Source organism: Cyprinodon tularosa, unplaced genomic scaffold (genome assembly GCF_016077235.1).
Source record: "Cyprinodon tularosa strain WSP-4 unplaced genomic scaffold, ASM1607723v1 ctg61, whole genome shotgun sequence".
NCBI lineage: Eukaryota > Metazoa > Chordata > Actinopteri > Cyprinodontiformes > Cyprinodontidae > Cyprinodon > Cyprinodon tularosa.
Window position 1 is genome coordinate 1,323,249 of NW_024039352.1, and position 20,029 is coordinate 1,343,277.

At 37.0% G+C, this 20,029-nt stretch overlaps 1 protein-coding gene and 1 long non-coding RNA gene across 2 annotated transcripts in view; both read left to right on the forward strand.

Moving 5' to 3' along the window:
- Positions 1 to 4,047, forward strand: part of LOC119798073 (homeobox protein Meis1) — a 96,580-nt gene extending 92,533 nt beyond the window's left edge. The window contains exon 13 of the mRNA XM_038307414.1: positions 1,301 to 4,047. The gene's annotated coding sequence lies outside the window, so the exon portion shown is untranslated. The remainder of the gene's footprint in view (positions 1 to 1,300) is intronic.
- A 5,988-nt stretch (positions 4,048 to 10,035) lies between these two features.
- LOC119798074 lies at positions 10,036 to 19,570 on the forward strand. Its single transcript, XR_005282662.1, has 4 exons — positions 10,036 to 10,425; positions 10,536 to 10,570; positions 18,823 to 19,109; positions 19,203 to 19,570. It is a non-coding gene; the product is annotated as an uncharacterized LOC119798074 (long non-coding RNA).
- Positions 19,571 to 20,029: the final 459 nt, after the last annotated feature.

Consider the following 20,029-nt stretch of genomic DNA (forward strand, 5'->3'; position numbering starts at 1 on the left):
AAACTGATGGATGAGGGGAAGCGGGAAGCTATTATTGTTCTCAGGCTCCTTAATCTTTTCCTTTCTTGCTTTTGTGTTGAGCGTAATGGTCCTCTTGTGTATATGTGTGTTTGTGTGTACGCGTGGACGGCACTCTCAGGTGACTATCGTCTATCCGTCTCACCTCTTGCTCTTTAGCTTTGACAGCAACATCGGCCACGTTCCCTCGCTGGTCACTTCCACCTGCTGAGAGATAGATGAGGACTATTGTTGCTGCTATATAAAAGGAATGCAAGCAGTCAAGATGGCATAGATGGCGTCTTTGCTTTTTTGCATGTATCTATGAAACTTTAGTATCCTTCAACAGGCAAAATTGTTGTTGGACCCATTAAGGTCTTGCAGGCTGAAGTCTGTCTTTGAAATGATTGACTGTGAGATTTTTGAGAGAGTCTAAGGCTAATTTTACATTAGCTTGTAGTCCAGTTCAACAGATCATCCAGGAAATGTTGCACACTTAGTATCGCTTCAAGCTGATGATGTGTTTGGTCTCTAAGTCCCTACCTCCTGCTAAAGTAGCATTACTGTCGGGTGTAGGATTAACTTACTAAAACCTTCGAGGGCCCTCTGTGTCTCTCTATTGCATCTTCATGTGGAGTCTGGCTCCAGGTCGACCATTCTGACGAACATGGTTCTGTCTGCGGACACATGCAGAGCTGATCAAACAAGGGCAAGGAGCTGTTTTTTTTACCCTGTTCATGTAATCATTGTCCATCATCATGAAAAAAAAATCTATTTTAGTGCATTTTTTCCAACTTTTCTCCAAAATTATTGGTGCTTCCATTAGTTAGACTTACCCATATATACAGCAATACCCCCCTGTGCAACCAAGGCTTCCTTCAGATGCCATTTATTCAGAACATCTAAGTAAATTATGAGTGCTTAGCTCAATATAGGTTTTTTGACCACAAGCCTAGAGTTTTCAAATAGATCTTTAGAGTATAAAAAGAAAAGAAATTCACTGGAAACCAAAGAAACGTAACAGACCCGTCTTAAAACATTGGAGAAGAAAGGAGCTTTATGGGAGAGCCAAAAAGCCTTGTAACCACATGGTGGACACAGTAAACATGTAGGTTCTCTGGTTGGAGATAAACAATTAAAATTTTTAATCCACGTGGAAAACATCATGTACTGGAAATTTACCATTTCACCTAAGGCTAAATATCTAATCCCAAGTTCTGTGGGTGTTTTTTGTCTGTATAAAGTTGACAGTACTGCCGTGAATGGAATGAAGTTTTAACCAACTGAATTTGTCTCTTCTCAGAGCTGGAGGGGAATCATGTGTCTCCTGGAGGCCTGTGGAGCTTAGGACATCTCGACCTCCTGATGCCAGTAACCAACAAAACCAAGATTCCAGAATCAGCAACCGTTTTATCTGGTTGATGCCTGCCATGTGGACATTTTCCCTGGCTGCCTCTAATCTTTTCACCAGAATCGAACTGAGCTGAGCTGATCAAAATTCACCTAAGTAGGGTGAACACGGAACACTGCTTCTTCTTCTCTGGTGGCCACAAACTTCTGCCTCTTTGCTGAGGCCCGATCGCCCCATGCTGACTCCTCCAACAAAGTGATTGTGATTGACTCTTTGGGCGATTTGCCTGTACCTCTGGTGAATGTGGCACCTGGTTGATCTATTCTCAGCTCTTGACAGCAAACGTAAAAAGACTTATCCTGGGGATGGCTCCTCTCTTTGGGACAGTGGACTTGGACCAAAGAGAAGCCAATGTCTGCAACGGACAGGACGCTGTAGCAAAACAGAGGAGGTGCCCTTTAAAAAAATATGGTGGATTGAAACCTGGATGGAGGGATGATGAGAGTAATGAAATTAAAAGTATAAAACTATATCAAGCCCTAGTTTGGGATGTGAGTGGAGAAAGAAAATATACTGTATACTGTTGTAAAATTACGCTGGACTCTCACAAGAACTGGGAAACTAAGTATTGTAAATGCTATTGTATTGTTCTGCATATTATGTTGTTTCTAATAGATTTTTTAAAAAAGGATGTGAACTTTTTGCTCTTTTTTTCTGGTTTCTTTCCTTATTCTATGTGTGTGTGTGTCGGAAAGAGTGTGTGTGTTCATGCACCATTACCAACAAATCTGCTCAGCAAACCCAACCTTCATCCAACCACATTGCCTTTTTTGAAAATAAGTGAGAGAATAAAATCTAATATCTGCTCTAACTTTTGCAGCTATTAATGAATAATGTGGGCCGTCGTCGATCCAGGCGTTTTATTTGTGTTTATCCTTCATAAATCACAGCCTCCAGATGGACATGCATGCTGCAGAAATGTCTGTTTCTGTCAGTTTGGCTACAGTTTTACCTCAAGTCTTTGCGACTTTCCATATTTATTGAGCTAAAATTCTTTGATTAGCTGCTGGCATGACTTTTCTTTAACTTATTGTTTTTCTGCAGAAAAAGATCGTGAAGCTCATCAGATAGATGATAAACACTGAAAAGTTAGTTCCTTGACCCAGACGGACAAGTTTTTCCTGCTGTCCCTTTTACTCCTGTTTTGATTTTACCTTCAAAAGAGATATCCATGTAATGCAGTCATGACGATGCAGTCTTTAAAGATATTCTCAGAATTAATGGGGAAACTACAAGTATAAATCGAAAGACATGTTTTCTTCTTTTGTGTCTGTGATTAAGGGCGTCTAAAAGTCTCTTCCCATTTCTTATTAATGTGTTAAATATCACATGGTGGCGCTTCATGCCCAATGGATTCTCCCCTCTTCATCATTTGATGATGATGCTACGGATAACAGCATTTATATCACACTTCATTTATTCGTTTTTTTTTCTGTTTGTTTTTAAATTCAACTAATTGATCCAACTTTGATCTGCATACGTAAGAGAATGTTAAAACAATTGTATCTAAAAACTGCTTTTTTTTAAACCAACCCAGCCCTGAATTGAGAATTTGTATGCACAAGGCTTTAAGCTTTAAGGACTTCCTTGCACAAAGAGAAAAAAACTGGCTTTAAAATATGTTTTCACTTCATCCATAGTGCGCAGTGAGTTAGTGGCTCGTTGCTTTTTTTTTTTTCCTTTTTCCACTGGTGGCTTTGTACTGAAAAAAAACTCGTATACATAAGATTCAGGTTACCTATGTGAGCCTGAAAAAGTCCCAGCAGTGCTTACAAGTCCCCTATCTGCATTTTTAACCCCTTTGGTTGAGTTTAAAAGTGACTACTTTCTATAATTAAGGCTGCAAAAATGTGGAAAGAATAGAACGACCCACAACCAGGATTACTGAAAATGTAATATTTGGATTAAAATTGCAATTATTTCTTCTATCAGCTTATTTCTGAATTAAGAAATATATAAACATTATATTTATACAAAAAATTATCGATAATAATTTATCACAACGTCAGAATGGCTTCGTAGCGTTGTCTGTATGACCAAGTTTAAATCCTCCACTTGTTAGCACTAGCTAATTAGCAGCTAAAAGGCTAATTGTTGTACTGTAAGTCCACGACATAGTTCCCCTAGTGTGAACTAAAGATCTGAACAAAATCCTCTCAAACTACCATTAATATACAGCATCATTTAAACCATCTAACCACTTCTTTTTCAATCTGGTCAAAGAGGTTTTGCTAAAGTTGGATCCGGGAATTACACAGTACAAATTAGCTGTCGTTGAAGAATGACGAGGCATCTTATAGCCTCTAACTCAACAAACGAACTATAATTTTTGACCACATATTTAATTACAACAACCCAACTTTCAGACCAACAGCATAAACCAAGGGTTAAATCAACTGCCCAGCAGTTTATTTTGCTTGTGTGCAGCACATGTGGGACAGTATTGATGTGCCTGGGAACATGGGTGAGGTGGAGTGTGTGTGTGTGTGTGTTATCAGTGCTTCCACTATCCATTGCTTCAGACGTGCACATCTTTAAAAAAAATACCTTTAAAGACAAAGTCATGATTCGTATGCTTTTACGTGGAAGGGTATATATGTACATGTTTGTTGTAAATAAATACTTTTCTTCAAATAACACTATTTAACTAGTCTCAGATTATATTGTTATACGGATTCAGCGCCCTGCAGAACTAGCCTACTCATGCCTCGTAAACATTTCTAAATTTTGTGTCGCAGAAATGATTTAATTCCGTAGGTTTTACATGGATTTTATGTAAAAGATTGACACAAAGTTTTTTATAATTGTGAAGTTAAGGAAAAATCTTACATGGTTTTTACCTTTTTTTTTAACAAATCCAAAAGTTTTTTTTTAACATTTGTATTAAGTCCTGATATATTTTGTATGTAAAACCAGATTTTCCAACAATTGTTGGTGCAAGTTTTTACATATGTTTCTGCAAACCTCTCACATTGAATTCAATTTTTTCCCCCATTCTACACAAAGTCGCTGAAACTGAGTCAGAAAACTCAGCTTGATTTAAGATGCCCCAAATACGTTTTGCTTCTGAATGTACTTGTAATAAGCTCTATTCATCCTTCCACCAAGACTGACAAGCTTCTCTGTCCCTGCGGGGCAACTGCATCCTCTCAGCATGATACTGCCACCTCCGTGTTTCACCATGGTTGCCCATAGAAGTATAGATATGTGGAGTGCTTAAATTAGAACTGCCTTTTCTCCAGACTCTCCAAACTACATCCTAAATCTCTGCAGCTCCTCCAAAGTAACCATGGGCTTTTTTTAAACTTTGTTTGAAGTGAACAGCTTCACTAAAAGTGAAATCAAACACAATTTTTTTACCATTACACTGACTTTCTGAAACAGCTGATTTCAGCAGATTCTATTTAGGTTAATTAACTTAAACAGATCTGAACACAAATGCATAAAGCACTATTCAGATTTCTGTTTCAGACATTTAAAAACAAATAAACTTTATCAGTTATTCCTTTTTTTTAACAATAGAACAACCAATTAAACCCAAACATGCATTAAGTTTGTCATGGAGCCAACTGTGAAAACGTTAAAACGCTCTGAACATTTTTGCAAGACACTTTAAATGATAGACTATAACATATTATTAGGAGCTCATGCTTCTCTGAGGCAAAATCAGCGATAAACATGTTTACATTGAAGAAAGCAGAAAGGGGACATGGACTTGGAGTCTCCCACTGTTGCCGGAAAATGTGCAGCTAATGCATGCGTTCTGCTGTAATTTACTCGCACACAGAGAGAGAGAGTCGGAGAGAGAGAGAGAGGGGGCTGGGGTATGACAGAGGAAGCCAACATTTCTCCCTTTAGGATTAAAATTTATTTAGGAAAAAAAAATATCTCCAAATGCGTAAATGGGGGAGATTAGTTCTCCCTCAAGCCATATTGCTCGCAGCCCGAGCAGCGCTCCGGTAGCCGGAGTTGTCTCGGGGATTACACCGCGCTTCAGAGGAGGGAGGGAGGGGGACTGCGGAGCCGAGCGACTTTAGTCTGATTAAAACATTTCGGAGGGCAGACCTAAAAGTCAAAGTCAGTATCTTGTTTTGTTTTTTTTTTGTCGAACAACGAAAACCTTGTTTTATCCTCAACAATACGCGCCAATAAATCAGTTCTATCTGTCTCTGTGTCCTCCCAGCAACTATTGTGTTTTTATCGCTTCTCTCTGGCTGAATGCTATTTGCACTACAGGAGAAGCAAGGAAGAAAAAAAAAACGACACTTTTCAGTCTGAAAATAAAAAAAAGCGGCGACGTTTTAATTGCTTCGCGTCTCTCCAGCGTGGCTTGCAGATCCGAGGCTGGGAAATGGGAATTCCTGAGCCCGTGGCCGCTGGGAGCGGTGGAGACTTGCAGTAGAAAGCCCATGCATGACTGCCCTCTTTAGGGGGGCCTTGTAACTGTCCGAGTCGAGGGGTGGAAAGCTTGGAGACGGCGCAAAAGCAGCGTCTCCTTTTACGCACGGACGCAGAGCGCACAGAAAGAATGCGATCAATAGTTTTTATTAAGGGCTAAACAGATACGATGGCTCACAATATGGAAACTAATATAACATTAACATATTCCTTAACTAAAGCATCAAATTCATCAATCAGTCCTAGATATAAATCTGGGCTTTTTGTTAGTATTAGTTTCTCGTAGAGCAGCTGAATCATTTTAATATCATTTGCGCTCTAATCATCAAAATATATTGTTTTTTATCCGGAAAAGGGTGCAAATAAAAAAATATATTTATTACAACACGTTAGTAGTTTGGCCAATATCTCAAAGAATCAAAGCTCGGTAAAAATCATACATCTAAATAAAAAATGTATTGATAGTGGGTTAAAAGCATGTGGAACTCGTTTTGTTTTTTAATAAAAAGCAAAAGGGAGAAATTTGTCGTATATGACCTAAATTCTAACTATCTCTTGCACTTTCAAATATTTTGTTTCCAGTTTTTTTTTTTTTTTTTTGGAGAGCTGAAATGTATAGAAATGTAGTTTGTCGCAGTGATTGCAGGCTTAGGCTGTCCTTTTTCAACACAAACTGACCGCGGAGTGAACCATCAGGTATAATGAATGGAGCAGAAACATGTTCCAGAGCAGTGGAGGTGTCCACACAGGCCTGTCTTCCTCCCACAAGGCACATATGTTTGCGCGTTTGTGGTTCAATGCGGGAAACCCGGACAGGGAGCTGTGCGTCTTCGATGAACGTCGGTGTTTAATGTGAAATCGGGTTAATTGAGGGCAAAAAAACCCCAGCAAACAATTAGTTGATTAATGAAATAATAATAATAATAAACATAACGAACTAATCAAAACTGGTCCTTGAACGTGTTTTTAGTTAATGTGTTTGTGTTAATCCCTCGTTTAAGTTCCATATAAAATCTCATTTTTTTTTAGATATATCAAGCGTTTTATGTCAGCTGTAAATCATTTGATCATCTTGTAATATTTAAAATATTAAAAAATACTCATAGACTGAGACATGAGGGGAAAAAAACAACAGAATTCTCATTACACAAAGGGACACAAAGTGTATTTTACAGTAAATCAAGGAAAACATGAAAAAAGTATTCAAAACACTCACTATAAAAAAAATTATACAGGTTTAAATTTTATACATTTAGATCATTTTTACATTGATACAAGAGTATTATGTATTTGCAATTATAAGTTATATATTATCATTATTAACATTACTAAAGATATTAATAATTATCATTAATAATAATATTCTATAAACACCTAAAATCCTTTTAGGGCTACGTGATTTATCTTTATTAGAATTTGGACAAGCTGAGAAGATTGGTATTTTGTTTTCATATTGTGAAAAGAGATATAATTGATTTCATTTAGCAACAACTCAAATATACTATAAAATGTTTTGAGATGAATTAAATATTAGCCAATAAACACAGTTAATATATAACCAAGAAAAAAAAGAAAAAAAAATATATATATATATATATTACCAAAACATCAACTTTTTCCAGAAATACTTCCCACCTAAACACCAAAATAGTTTAAAATATTGGTTTGGTCAAGTTAGCAGGTCCGGCCGAGAACAGTTAACCTGTTGTGTTTGAAAGGGTTGAAATATAAATGACTATATCAGGATATTCAAAGGTAGAAACTGTCATCAGATTTCCTGATGGAAATTTCTGAGTAGTGCTCAAATCTTACATTTTTTCCAGTTCAACCAGTTTAGATGTAGCACTAGCAATAAAGTTAAGGAGGAAGTTGTTTCTAATAAATAGGATCTTAGCTATCGTTGGTTGACAATAAAAAAGAAAGTAAAAATCCTACATTAAAGAGCAGTTTTGCTTTAGAGATGGAGCTATTGCTCAAGTCATCTAGGCCTCTAAATCACATGCAATGCAGCTGATAAGCACAATGATTTTACTGTGGTTGTTAGGTTAACTCATTTACTGCCACACTCTTCAAATAGATATATAAAGTTTTTCAATATCTTAATCCCATTATATAATTTCATCAGGAGTTATTTCAGGGTTATTTTTTGGCTCCTTTTAACATATAGGAAAAAATTATGTAAAAATATAAATAATTAGATATAACCTTTTGTGTCCTAGGTTATACTAGATTATAAGTAGAATGTCAGAAACCCGGATGATTTATTTCAATAATATGAAATCAAAATCTGTTTTGAATTTATTAAAATCATGAAGTGCGTTATAACTTCTAAGTCAACATTATTTCCACTTATAATCAAAATCGCAGGCTTATTTAGCAGTTTTTGATGTATTTTTTTAAACATTTGTATAGAGAGTTAAGAATCAAATCTAGTCTATACCAAACTAATCTTTGCACTAGAAACATTAGCACAGCTAAGACAGCTTTTTGAAATCAATATGGACAAGAATACAGATGAAATGTTATCTTCCAAACACCTTTCAGGACAGACTTTCTAACCTCCACCTTAGAAAGTCGCGTGGCAGCTGGTTCTGAAACAAAAGGAGGGAGAGAAGGCAAAAAAGCACAATCTGTTGAAGAAAAAGAGTCGGGAAGCAAAAGAATTGAGAAAGACTGTTGAGCGAGGGCCATTTTGGATGTCATCTGTCTCCTTGGCGACGGGGCCCCGGCCCTCAAAAGCCCCTTGGGCGCGCGGATTGTTTGAGAGGAGCCCGCTATTTTCTGCAGCATCATTTATCACTGTCACCACATAATGATTCCCCTCGCAGCTCCTTATTGATGTTTGTAATTGCATTATCTCATAAGGGGGGGATGATCAATGGAGCCGAGAGGAGCATGAAGGGGTCAGGAGATGCCGGATTGCTGTTTGTCCATTTAATGCAAGCAGGCTCTCATTATCTGCAGCTTCTCCAGCCTCTACTGCTCTCCTCTGAGTTTCCTTTTTTTTAATGCTGTGATGAGAGGAAAAACAGGACAGAGAAAGGGAGGCAAACAGTTGGTTTCATTTGTTTAACCCCTGTACATCCGCAGAAATGCAGAAATGCAGAGAAAATACTGGATGGAAGAAGATTATTACTTTCAAATTTAAAAAGGAACCCAATATTAGTGGAGGGAGCTATTATGCTGAATGATTTTTCTTTGCAACATTAGAAGCATGAGTTTATTTGGGATAGAGATGTTCTGAAAAAAAAAAAAGCTCCAGCTTCCTGTCTGAGGTTTGGTTTCACAAGCCTCCTTTGAATAACTATTAAAGAAGCATTTAGGGTGATTTCAAAAGCATGCATCCAAAACTTCATCTACAGGATGTATGTAGATGATTAAGATTATTTATTACATTTCTTTTTAGTGCCTTACTGGGGTGCTGTGAAATTCTGTTAACATGACAGAACTGACCTGACAGCTGAATATCAATGTTTCCTGTTTTGTAGAAAGGATGTGGTGGATCTGTCTTTTCAATGTGGAAGGGTGATATTTTATCTTGTTTTTTTTTGTGTGTGTGGAAAAGCTGTGATCAAATTAGACATTCAAAAGTGAAACACATTAAAAAAGATTAGTTTGAGTCTTTATTTTCACCATAAAAAGCTAAACCATGCTTTCTATCATTTATGCTATACTGATAATTTCAGTCTTCAGTCATCTTTAAAAATATTAAAGCATTGATATTTTTATCAAATTTTGTAATTTTTCCACATTGAACAGATTGTTTAAACTTTTAAGTAAATGTCAAAGAAATATGTATATATGTATATATATGTATTGTAGTAGTAGATCCATCTTTTTGCTTGGAAATAATCATCCTTCCCTATCAGTATGACTGAAATCCAGATTTTCACTACTCTAATGAACTACAGGTCTTTATGTCATATATGCTGCAGTCCAGCTTTTAAAATACTGTACTCCCCATAAATGAACAAACTATAAAAATACCTTTTTTTCCACAACTGAAACATAGGGTTGAATTATTTCAAAATGTATCATTGAACATTTGTATAACAAGGATCAAATGTATATTATTATTCTTACCTATAAAGGCGTTATCTATTATATTTACAATCCTTTTTTTCTTTTTTGCTGAAACCTTTTTACTATCTGATGAAGGAACCTTTACCCTTTACCACAGGGTAGAGGTTTTTTGGGAGGGAGAGGGGCGCACAGTGACAAGAGTCTGACTTTGAAAGATAAACGGTTCAGATAATCAACTGTGCCAGTTCCGACATTTCCATGAGGCATAAGCTTGGGGCATCGTGTTTGCCTTGCGGTGAGCTTCTCTGCTCCACATCTACAGGCTTCCGGAACCTGAGAGAGCTTGTTCCTGGCTAAGGCACTCTCCCCTGCGGCTCCCCTGCTCGGTGCTCCTGCTGCGGCTGAGGGAAACGCGGCTGCCAGCGCACCTTCCCAGGCAAGAAAAGCTCAACCGCGGCTGGTTCAGAACTAGAGATGTTTCTGTCAGCACCTTCCCGAATTTCCACCTCTCTCCAAGGTCACCTTGGCAGCACCAGAAGAGAGGAACCAAAAGATCCCAGAGAGGGTGAGGGGATATATTCAGGTGCACACACCTGGTGAGGCTAGATCCAAAAATACAATCCCATAACCAAAAATAACCAATATAACCGTTAGAATAAAACTAACTTATGCACTGGGCATCTTTTTATTTCACCCTAACACACAGCTTTCAAAAAGGAGGATTTAAAAGAGCTTCCATTGGTAAATTAAAGCCTTAAATAAAGGGATAAATTACACCAAGGAAAAATGAGTGAGGGTGCAACAGAGCGCAAAAAATAAACCAATAAAGTGGCTTAGTTGTGGCTTTCATGAATATTACTGAGTGTTTCAAAAGATGCCTAAAAACAAAGGAACAGAACAATAAAAAAAATATGATAATCCATCTTCCTGCTGTAATTACTATTATTATTAAGCATCAGTGTGCGTCATAGCGGCTGGACTGCAGCTCTGCTCTCTGCGCAGACGCAGAGCTCTGGCCTCTTAAAGTAAACAGAGTAACAGCAAGTCCAGACAGGACAGCGGGACGGAATTCCAGCCTGAAAACTTAAGATAAAGTTTATAAGCTATTGGCTCTGGCTTGCGTTTTGGTATTAGTTTACTTCTGCTTTCTTCCAGTCTGCGTATTGTCTGAAAATGCAGTAGTTCCCTCACACACTCCATGGAGCGCATAGTTTATTGCATTTTCTTCTGTTTTTTAGCAGTTTGTAAATCAAATTGTTCCTGCTTTTAATTCGTATATATGTCAGTTATTTAGTGGATAATCTTTAGTTGGAGCAGATTCAGTCTTGGTCTCGGAAAGTTACTCTAAAAGAAGCTGGAGACTAGTGCGCGTGAAGTCTCCTTCCCTCTGTCTTTCTGTCTCTGTTTGGTAATTGGTTGCCTTTGCCGTGAATCTGCCACCCGTCTCACATATTCATCAGGCTCCTATCAGTGATGGGGAAAGAAAAATGTCAGCTCCGCTTGCTCTCACCCTGTCAGCTCTCCAAACCGTGAAAATGTGCGTCTTCATCGCTGCTGTTGCTGCAGTTGTTTGCATCTCCTCCCTTTTCTTGCCTCTTTCTCTCTCCGCCTGCTGTTGTTGTAGTACCCAACGTGTGAGCTTGTGTTTATGAGGAAGGCAGAGCAACGTTTTAGACTGAAAGCAGCTCGAAAATCATAATCTAAGTGCAACCAAAGTTCGGATTTAATTAGTCAAGGTTGGCAAATTATTGAGTCTAACTGATAAATTTGCTGAAAGCTTGAAAAAAGATGTTATTTTAGAATAATCCCACTATACTTACACTGTTATCTAATTATGTAAAAGTTTGTTTACTGAAGGCGTTTTATGAGGTTCAGAGTCACACTCTAACTGGCAGATTTACACTAAGATTGTTTTTCTAACATTGCTGTTTAGCTTTATTTGCTGATCTGACTTTGAAAACACTAAAAAAAGAAAGTGTAGCTGTCTGCAAATTTGATATATTTATAACTTTGTCTTTGTTTATTATTATTTTTTTTTTTTTTCTGAGGAATTGCATTTATATTTACCCTATCCAGTAGGTGATTGTAGGACTAATTATGCCACCAGGATTACTCTGAGACAGGAAAGTATGAATTTCTTATTTTTTAGCCTTCAGACCTCTTAAAAGTGTGTGCAACCTTCCAGGTTTTTACCACATCATTTGGAAATTTAAAGCTGTAAAAACTTTATTCATCAACTATATAAATAGAGCATGTAAAGGTGTAACTATGTTAAATAGAATCTTTCATTTAGAAGCCATACTCTTGAAACCACAACGTGTTTTCAACAGTGTCTGCCCCCTTTCATTTATATTTCTAATATAGGCCCTATATAATAATAATATTGAATAACCAAAAACTATATTATCTGGCACATTTAGACCTGATTACAGCCAGATTCATCAAATAAAACCAAAAACAAAACATTATTGGAATAGAACCTGACATTCGACTTGAAGCAGCCTTAAGGATTACATCATGCCTAAATAAAATCGATCTATCTATCTATCTATCTATCTATCTATCTATCTATCTATCTATCTATCTATCTATCTATCTATCTATCTATCTATCTATCTATCTATCTATCTATCTATCTATCTATCTATCTATCTATCTATCTATCTATCTGCCCACCTGCCTGCCTACCCACGCCATCCATCCATCCATCCATCCATCCATCCATCCATCCATCCATCCATCCATCCATCCATCCATCCATCCATCCATCCATCCATCCATCCATCCATCCATATATATATATATACTGTATAGATATATATAGATTCATACATCAAGAAGAGGTAATAACCAATGTCATTGATAAAAACAATATGTAAAAGTCACAACATGCTTCTTAAGGCTTTTAGAGTCAACCAAACCACAGATATCTTAAATAGAGCAAACACATTAAGTTAGAAACCCTCCTATGAAAGGTTGACCTACCAAAATTACTCCAAAAGCTCACTGAAGAAGTCATGAAAAAATAAGAACTCAAACTAAAGCTTGGCAGGTTTTACATTCTTTATTTAAAGCTATAGGGGAGGATCTTCGCAAATTTTTGAAAAGACCCGCCGTCTCCACTTAAAAAAAAAAAATGCACATAAACAACCCTGTATCCGGTCCAATACAGGCAATCCGGCACAAGCACATTTCTCCTCATTCACGCTCTGAGTAAAAGTTCTTGTATGCATCACTCCTACAAGCTTACTTTCCAAAAGAAGATTTACAATTTTTCCTCTATGTCGGACTCACCACTGGAAAGTGAAAATGGGGACGGCCTTACGATAACATATCACCAGAATGATTGAGAATTAGGAGGACCACTTATTTTGATGATCCGCCTGGAAAAAGAACGACCTCCACTATACCTTTAAGTTTAGAGTTCATGATTTAAAAATAAAAGAGCTAGCTAGATACCTATTTCACTATTAGCTTGCCAAAACATTTTGTTTTATCTGTTTAGAAAACTATCCCAACACGTAGTATTAAAGGGGTCTGGACAACTAAATGGACCATTGGAAAAATTACGGTTAAATGGAAAAGTTAAAAATGAATCTTATGAAATAGGTGTAATTAGCCCAGCTAGCCACACTGATTTACACCACAACGCTGCGTTTGTGCAGGCTTAGACTCTACGGCCTAAAACCTACCAGACCAACCACAGCGCATGAGTTATTGTGACTAAGCATTGCACCCAAGAATGTAATGGAACGAGGTTTTGCTAGTGCCCTTTATAATATCATGAATGAGTTCGTTTGAAACCTCAACAACTGGCTGGCTTTAGGGCTTTTCTTTATCTTTTTTTAATTTTTTCATTTTGGTCCCATTGTTATCCGATTGGTTCTAACCTGTTGACCATTGTCATCCCACTCAGGTCCCGCCTTTGAAATTTGGCTCTACCTGCAGCGTTCCAGTCAGTCTTGTTTAATAACATTTTCTTTCTACAGTGAAATAATCTCAGATTTTGTTTTGTGACAAAACATTTCACAAGGTGAATACATATCTAAATCTGTGGTACTAAGAAAATAAGCATGCATTTAGAAACCAAATTCATAAGCCATCTTGTTGTATCCTTTCTATGCTTTTCTATACTTAAAACCACCACAATAAATAAGCTGTTATTCTGCATCTATTTTTCTTTGCTGTGATTCTCTTTCCATTAGATTTAAGTATTTAAATTTAGGGGTTTGTGATTTGAAACACCAACAGGGAATTCAACAGTTTTTTTTAGAGCAGAAAAATGTTCTGAGTAATGTAGAAAGGATCTTATTTTTTCATTGAGTCTTATAGCTGTTTAACAGGTTGACAAATAGATATGTATTTTCTATTGCTGAATTTCACTTTTATACAATATAAATCTTTATAGTGCCAAAATTGCTTAAAACAAAAAAATAAATAAAAAGGACAGATTTAAATCTCAAATTCCAGCAAAATAGGCCGTTTCAACCACATGTAACCAAATACAATGAAATACACTGAGTGGATGCAACCGCTGCAAGATTACATAATCACTGAATCATTTTATTACGTTTTTCTTGTCTTCATTTAGAATTATAGAACGTTTGAAAATGAACATATAAAATCTAAGAAATCTAAAGCAGGGCCACAAAGTAGGTCTGAACACGCAGTGTTATGCTCTACACCCAATTTATGAAGCATGGACGGTTTATAAGAAGCAATGCAGTTTGTCCAGAGAGTCAGGCTGAGTGCAGGGAGGACGGTTTCCATGCGGTTAGTTGTGTTTTGGAATAATATATATGGCTTGACAGAGATGTTTCCCTTGCGTCATAAAACAGCAGGGAGCATCGATGGTCACTTACCCCTCCAACCAAATATGAAAGCAAACTTTTGTGTTTCCATATTTTTTTCCACTTGTTAGCTCTGTGTGAAGTGCTTGCTAAATCTGTCAGAACACTTTCCAACTCTTTGTAGGAAGCCTGATTATGTTGATAAAGATATTTGATCAAAAGTGCCTTATTAATTTATAAAGTAGTGATATGTTCAAACTGAAACCCAGTTAAATCATGCTTGTAAGAAGCAGCTTATTTTGAATAAAAAAAAAAATCAAATTATCTTACCCTTCATGTAAAACAAAAAAATTAGTAAAAGACCTCTTGACATATTTTCAAATAAAAAATACAAAATAAGCATATAAATTCCATTTACACATATTTTACAAATTTCCTCAGTTAACCAATACAAACATATGGAAAATACATAATGATGAGATTATTTAAAGTTTTGCAAATTAAACATGTAAAAAGTGTTGAGCTCTCATCTCTTCACCCACAACTCCTCTGAACAATATCCAGTGGGAACAGTTATTCTCAGAGTAGTTGAAGGTTAAGGTTTAGATTTGTAAAAAAAAATAAGAAAACACCAAAACAATCATTCGTTCTTCACAAAACAATGTCTTAAAGTGTGTTTATTAATTTCAATCCTTTTCCTCCAATACTTCTTGATAAAAATCCATCCCAGATTTGAAGATTATATGATTAAATATTTAAAAGCATGATCTACATATATGTAAAGCCCTCTTTTGTCAGATACCAATACAAACGTAGAAGTTAACTAATATTTACATGTTTGTTTGAAAAAAAAAATCTGAAATCCTAATGTAAGAAACCGTAAAAAAATAAATAAAAAAAACTGTGAGAGAATAATATGTCAAATGACTTGCTGAATAACACAAAAGCAAAGTGGTTATTTAAACCAAATAATAGATAGTTTTTGTACCCTTGAGTGTTCACAATCATCATCCACCCTCTCAGACACTGACAAGCGCAACAAGCTCTACATGAGCCCCACCTCAGAAGACAATGCTTGTTTGAGGAACGAAAGAACAGCTGGAACAAAAGCAGTGACATGATGGAAAGCCAAAACTTTGCTCACCAGCCTGACATCTGTTGAGGCTTCAGTGTCATGCAGATAGCTTGTTATGCAAATGGTGGCTGCAGCCCCATGAGACACTGACCAGTCAGACCGCTCGCTATCTTGACAACACTGAAGATGTCATTGATCACAGACTGTTTCATTCAACTATCATAGCATCATTAAATGATCTTGAGAAAAAAAAAACATTTGTCACTATATGGTTTCATGATTTGTGTAGCTCAAGGGGAAGAAATTACGTCAATGCATTTCACATTAGAATGGTGGATCTATAATATAAAACATTTCCATTAGTGGGAAAGTTTGAAGGGTATTGGCTGCAGGGCCCTCAATGTATAAACACACAGAAACTCTCACATTTTCTCATCAAATGAACACATGCATGCATACACCCCCCCACTGCAACACATGCACAGCAGGTCGGCAGGTTTCTCATGAAAAGCTGTTAGCTGTGCAGAAGCAGCTAGAGACACATCCTTTGTCTAGCTTCATGATGGATGAAGCAGCGGTACGTTGGCGCTCGCCAACATCAGATAAGCAGGGTCATCACCTTCGCATGGAACGCTAATGAGCCAAATACTGTTTAAACGTAAATAAAAAGCCCTCGTGTGCAGGGAAGGTATCTTCTCTAGCCTAAAGCTACACATTTACACGCTTAGAGCTCAAAGGGAAATGGTTTTTGAAAATGTCAAAATCTTTGCAGGTTAAGAAATTGGTATTCGAGCAAAAAAAACATCTTTAATTTAGGAAGATTTTTGACCAACCCCAACAGGCTATATAAACACCCATATACTAATAATATTAGATTTAAGTAATATATTGATAATTCAGAAAACTCTCAAAAGCAATTGACAAACAGAGAAAAAAACAAACAAAAAACAAACATCAAAGCAGCCAAAAAGAGAAGTGCAATTTTTTTTTAGCTTTTTTAACCATATATTGATATGAACTGGCTGTTATTAATACTTCACTACTGCAATAAACTCACTGATGGCTGTGTGACTAAAAAAAAAAACAATTCTGTGCAACTAGATTTTCATTCAGAAGCGTTTTCTAAAAAAGAGACAAAACCATAGGAAATGATCAGTATGAGTCCTTGTGCTGTAATTCTGTAATGCACAGCTGGTACCAAGAGTCTCACAACGTGGCAGCCTAAAGTGCTGAGCCGAAGCAGCTTATATCCACACTTTCCTGTTGTTTGGCCAAATTTGAAACAACCATCTGAAACTGGTGCATGTTTAGACCAAGGATCGCCCTTCACTTGGTGAGTCTGTGTGAACTGTGGACTCAGTTTCCTATCCTGAGCAGCAATCTGATACTGCTGTGATATCGCAGAATTTGTTCATAATTAATGGCTATTTTAACAGTTTAAATTTTTATAATTACAATCAATAACTTCAATTGTTAAATCATCTTCCCTCCTTATTTTGGTTATTGACTGGAACTGAAGATGAAGGTGCCTTAATGCAGTGCTTTGCTTCCATGTGATTGGCTTAACTAATATTTATGCTAAAAAGCTCCTGAATAGGCATGCTGCATGAGGATTTAATAATACTTTGCAAATGAAGGACAGAACACTGAATTTATCAAGCTGTCCACGATGATACATGTGACTAAGTCTATCCACCAACCTATTGTCGATTCTTTCATAACCACAGATCTGCAGTGCAAATAACTGTACTGTAATGTTTTTGGAAAAAGACATCTGTTTGCCACATTACAGCACTCCAAGTACGCTCTTATTCTATTCCAAAGCAGACATTTTACTCCCCTGCTCTGTGTTTACTTAAGTTTGAGAGCCATTAAACACACAGCCAAATAATGCTGGATTTTCCTTATAATAGTCCAAAGGATAAAACGGCATAGAAACGGGAGATTTTTTAAAGTTTTCTTAGAGGTCTTCAGCAGCGTAATAGACGTCAGACAGATAGACATGCTTGATGAATGAGTAGGGTTAGGACAGCAGCTGGCAAGCTGACATTGGTGAAGATCCCCATGCAACTCCTCTCAGACGTGCACTGACTTCCATTAATCTGATGGCAACTGAATGTGTCAGTGTCATGTCTGAATGCGCACCGTGGAGGTTTTCCATAACAAATGCCAATCAAATTAACACTTATTACTTATTTTTTTTCTCCACAGCAAAATGCTGGATTCTCAAATTGTGAAACACGAAGTAAAAAAAATAAAAAGAATTAATAGCAAAATTGGAAAAATGCCATTTTTTAAAATTCCCATATTTTATCATGGACATGGCAGTATATCCAGATTGGGTGGTTGGTTTGGTTAGCAAGAAATAAAAACAGGTTGGCCGTTTGAAGGGGTATTAATAAACCTGCAGTATTTTAGTGATGTGGTGGGGATAATAGACTAAAATAAAGAGCACTTCCAGGGTTGTTTTTTTTACAGATCATTTTTTTCCCCAAGCATCGCACTGACTCACAGGATGCTATAAGAGGAGACTACTTTCAAATTTTCAAAATCTCCCTTAAATTTAAGCAAGACTAATACAACTAGGATCAAACTGTATGTTCTAACAAAAAAATGAGCTTGCATAAACATTACAGGTATAGTGGATGATGTTCTTTTCCGGGTGGATCATCAAAATAAGATGTCCTCTTAATTGTCAATCATTCTGTTGATATGTTCGCGTAAGGCAGTGACCGATGGTGAGTCAGACAAAGTGGAAAAATTGTAAATCTTTCTATGGAAAGTAAGCTTGTGTGAGTGATGCAAACAGCAAATTTTTAAGAGAAAATGCACAGGAAGAAAAGGCTTCTGCATGCTCTCGCAGCAGGTACAGGTTGTACATGTGCTTTTTTTTAAAGTGGAAAGGGCAGGTGTTAGGACTCCAGTCTGTGTGGTCTGATTCTCCTCCTCACACACCTGCAAGGGGTTACCTCGTTAGCGGAGTGTTCTTAAGCTGCTGACTGCCACTACCTCGACGCCAGAGTGTTTGCCAGTTTTGGGTACTCTAGCCAAGCTGAGTTTTGCTGAGTCAAACTGAGTTTTTGTCAACCTGAGTCTTAACATTGTTTTTTGTCTTTGCCTCTCGGCAGGAAGTCATCCTGCAAACTGGATTTTTTCGGACCTTCTTTCCCTGGAAGGATCAACTGAACTTTAAACTGAGCCGAGGATACAAACCGGAGATTTGGATCCACTTTTCCCCGAGGAAACGTTTGAGCTTCATACTGAGCAAGGTATTCATCTGCACAACAGTGTTTCTCCGTTCATCCACAAACAACTGCATTCTGGGTAACCCTGTCCACCCTCCTCCGTATGAGACAAACACTGGAGCACATTCCTCACCTGTTGGAGTCTAAGAGTAAACCTGATCTCTGGAAACGTGAGTCTGCCAACCCTTTCTTCTCTACAAGTTTGAGAATCAATTCTCCCACTGAACCTGAACTAACCGCAGTGTTTTCCCCTCATCTTTCAGTTCCGGTTGAACAGTGATCAGAGCAACACTGGAACCTCCACAAAACCTCTCAATAAACCTGTTAAACTTTTTCCCTTGTCTCTCTGGACTGGTTTACCTACATGTGGCTCTGAGCTCTTGATGAAATCATGACAGCAGGTCTTTTAAAAAATTTGTGAAAATCATTCTCTATACCTTTAAATCCAGTTCTGGATTGGATACGGGCCTTTTAAAAGCTGGCTGTATATCTGGGAACCAACGAACTCTACAATTTCTACTTCTAACTTTTAAGCAAATAGAGGAGCAAATATATCTGTAACATCATTGAAAAGAATTTGCCCCTTGCAAATGTCTCCTGTTTCATTTCTTTTTCTTTTTAGACTTTGAAACTGTAGATCAGTATCCACATTTCTAAATCAACAAAGATTACTTAAAAAGAAACACAAAATTTAGTTTTGTAGGCATTCTACCCATCTACAAAAACAACTATCACACAGTTAAAACCTACCATGCCCAAAGTGAATATGTATGTATGTTTTTTTTTATCACTGTAGGAAAAAGCCTTCTCACTATTCAAATCTGTATATCCCTGTCATCCTGGACAACATACAGCATCAACCTTTTAAATTTCTTCATTTTCCCCAAGGACAAGCATGATTAAAAATTTTTTACAATGATTTTGGGCCTTTTAAAGCCAAAATGAAAGAGATATTAATGTTAATGAGGGTATGCACACTTCTGACCAGGGTTACCACTGATTCAATGTTATCTTAAGTTAAACGATAGAAGACTGTCTGCTAATGTGACCACATTTGAAATTTGTGCAGGTTTTTATTTAGAAAAGTGCA